This window comes from Taeniopygia guttata, chromosome 3 (genome assembly GCF_048771995.1).
Source record: "Taeniopygia guttata chromosome 3, bTaeGut7.mat, whole genome shotgun sequence".
In the NCBI taxonomy this organism is placed as follows: domain Eukaryota; kingdom Metazoa; phylum Chordata; class Aves; order Passeriformes; family Estrildidae; genus Taeniopygia; species Taeniopygia guttata.
This window is the reverse complement of record NC_133027.1, coordinates 12,095,208-12,098,557: the sequence shown is the minus strand read 5'-3', so window position 1 is coordinate 12,098,557 and position 3,350 is coordinate 12,095,208. Positions and strand designations below refer to the sequence as shown.

Here is a 3,350-nt window from a genome sequence, read left to right as displayed (position 1 = left end):
AAACCATTCAAACTTTAACTGATTTAACCCTTATAGAAAAGTCTAACTATTAAAAACAGCCTGTAACCCATTTATGCCTTGAAGAAAAACCCAACACCCAGAAAACAATCTGTAAACAGAAAAAACAATTTGTAAGCAAGAAAAAGTTTGTAAGCATGAGAAATAGTTTGTAAATAAATCAAGTTCTTATATAAACTGTCCATGAAGTAGGTAGACTTCAGGATGTTTGTCTATGCTTTCCACTGTCCACTGAAGGGTATTTTAGGCAGCTGAATATCATAGGGTTATTATACCGTTATATTATTTACTTAAGACTCAAAGAGGGGGGTGTACCCTCAGCCCAACCCCTTTTACCCCCTTCTTCTTTGTATAATAAGAAAAATAAGGACAAACATAGTTTTTGAGCACTGAGTGGATCTCTTTTTCACTATGAGGACTTGAAAAAAAAAATTCTTCCGGATGAGTGAGAGTGAAAATTTAACAAAGTAAAAATCCATTTGGATTTAGGTGAAATGTACCACTTTGAGCTTGCTAGCATACGTGAAATATGTTGTTTAGTCTAATAACTACAGCACTAGCAAAGTTGTCCCAGCTAAGGAAGAGATAAGAAAGACTCCTCAGTCCTTGTAACAGACAGGGCAGAATGACCCAGGTGTTCTTTCTGTACTTTCTGACAAAAACTGAGTACAAGTGTAACTAGAGCTAAGTGTAACGCAAAATCAGCATAATGAATATGCATGAACCTATTGTGAAATTCTATGCATATGGAAATTAGGGTAATAAAAAAGGATTGGGAGTTCTCAGGGGTGCGCATGTCCATTGAAGGGCAATGTGTCCCGACATGCGTCCACAGCGCTGTGAATAAACATACCATTCCCTACAAATCTTTATTGGAATTATGGGGTTTTGATTTTTCTCCGCGTTTCATGAGGCTTTTTTCATTTATCTCAATGGAGCATCTAGGTTTCCTAATGTATTTTTCTTTACCAGCCAGGTTCATGGCTTGATCAGGGCCATCAGCTTGGCTGGGGGAGGATTTTTGTATTTATACTTTAAAAACAAACTTTTATTAATATCTAGTGCACAAAAATTTTAGACACAAATAACAGCGCAAGTAATACACCCTTCTCCCCTTGTTAAAAGTTAGTAATTTTGTTAGTGATTTAATAAGACGACTTTTTACTTTTAAAATGATGACAAGTGGCAGAACTTCAGTTAAAGAACTGTTATAAGTAAAAATTGATCTAGCTAAATTAAAAGTAATAAAACCAGGTTTTATTTAGTGATCAAATTCAGTCTGAGCTAGCTACAATAAAAAGGACAGTGCTGAGCCCGGGATCAGCACTGGATGAGACACAGGTCTTACTGCTACAGCATAGGGTCCTTTATGTTTCACACAAGACTGTCTCTCTTAAGCGCTTTTTATACAGTTTATTTTGCTTGAGGCAGAGTTTTAGTGATCAGGCTTTTTTTCCTATTTAGAGTCTTACATATTTATAGAATTTCTTTTCTCTGTGTTGGTGTCATGGTTTGACGCTGGCACAATGCCAGCGCCCCATGAAAATACAACTTACCAATCAAATGCTGTGAAATGTGATCAAGAACAGAGCAAAGCAGGCCAAACTTAATAACAAAAGAAAAAGCTTTATTACACTACTACTACTACTACTATAAAAGGAAAAGAAAGGAAAGGAAAAAAACACACAAAATTCGAAATGAAAACCTTCCAAAACATTTCTCCTCCCTCCACCCAACTCCACTAAACCCCAGCGAGACCCATTTGGATCCTTAATCAAGTTTTCACCCTTCAATATAATCTATACTGAGTCCATCGGGGAAGAGAGGAGTCCCCCTTGCAACCATAGACCCCCAGGAAACACAACTGCCACCTTTTGTGTTTCCAATGTCACACGTGGCACCGCCCAGACACACCGGGCCAGTGTGACATTCTCCTCTCCATGTCACAGTGCTCTCACCACCGTGCATGGACAGAGACTGCTTATAGGGCCCCTTTAAGGATGCTTTGCCAAGGACCACCAGGAACAACAGTCCAGTATCACAATTCGGGACTAGAGTCCCCCCCATTTTCCCCTGGGGCCGAGGGTCCAAAAGACAGAGATCGCCTTCTCTTCTTCCTGAAGATGGAGGGCATCCTCACACCCTCCTCAGCTCTCTCTCTGTCCACTCCAAAACTGGTAGTTGCTGCAGAAGGTCTCTTGGCCCACCAATGCATCCCCCTAAAATGCAGTCCCTCTTGAAAAGAAAGAGTGGTTCAGTCTATGGTAAACAAGCAGAGTCCAGCCAAAAAGCCACTCTATCATCTGCCCCCAACCTTCTTCTCTAAACATCTGAGGTTTCAAGCTGTCTCTCTTTTCTTCAAATTCAGGAGGAGTAATATTTCATAAAGCCTTCATTTCTCAGGAAGGGTTAAAAGTCCCAACTCCCAAGGATGGCTCGCTGCCCAGGCTCCAGCTCCCACAGCCCGGCTGGGCACCTTGCGGCCCCCCCGCTCTTCTCCTTCCCTGCGGCGAACTGCTGATAAAACCACCGAGTCTCTGTCTCTTTTTCTCTCCTGGGAGATAGAGAGACTCTGGGGGGAGCGGAGACATCCCAGATTTCTCCACCCTTCCATCTGCAGGGGGCCAGGTCTGGTTGCAGCCCCTTCACCCTTGGGCCTACCTCCACAGGCCGCATGGCTCCCCTCCCCCACCCAGCCCGGGCTGGGCAGGGGAGAGGTCCGTACCATGCGGTGACCGGAACCAAAGAAAGAACGAGTCCTCCTGGGAATTCCGCTTTTAACCCCTCTGTGTTCTCAGAGGCGTGTCCACCTTCAATTGGTCACCCCAAGTGTCAGTATCTAAACCTGACCCCTGACTGGTGAACCTCTTCCTTCTAAAAAAAAAATTCTCTTCCCGTGTCAAACCATGACAGTTGGTGAGAACAAAATGGTGTCTGGAGAGTGATGTACACCCCTGACTGAGTTACTGGAACTTGGCATTGAGATGCATTTCTCTGGTGACTCTAGCAATCTCAATCTTGGGTAGTTATTGAGAGGATCATTGCTTGGGAGTTACTAGGATCACTTTGAGAAACAATTTATCTCTGGGTAAGCTATCCGTATTTGTTTGTAAATTAAGTTTTCCTCCTTTTTGTCAGGGGTGGTCTCAACATATGTGAGGTAATCTCTTGGCTCAGACTCACATGTTTTATACAAATATTTCTTAGTAATACTAAACATTACATCTATATTTTACTTTATAGGCACAAATTACTCATATTACATATAACAATCCTTCCCCTTTTAAATTAATACATTAATTCGTGCTTTTCTAAAAAGCTTTGTATTTAGT

General features: G+C 41.9%; 1 long non-coding RNA gene across 1 annotated transcript; it reads right to left on the bottom strand.

Annotated features, from left to right (window-relative positions):
• Window positions 1-1,624: 1,624 nt before the first annotated feature.
• LOC140683553 (uncharacterized) lies at window positions 1,625-2,757 on the bottom strand. Its single transcript, XR_012054728.1, has 2 exons — window positions 2,680-2,757; window positions 1,625-2,535 (listed from the first exon to the last, which is right to left on the bottom strand). It is a non-coding gene; the product is annotated as an uncharacterized lncRNA (long non-coding RNA).
• Between the last annotated feature and the right edge of the window lie 593 nt (window positions 2,758-3,350).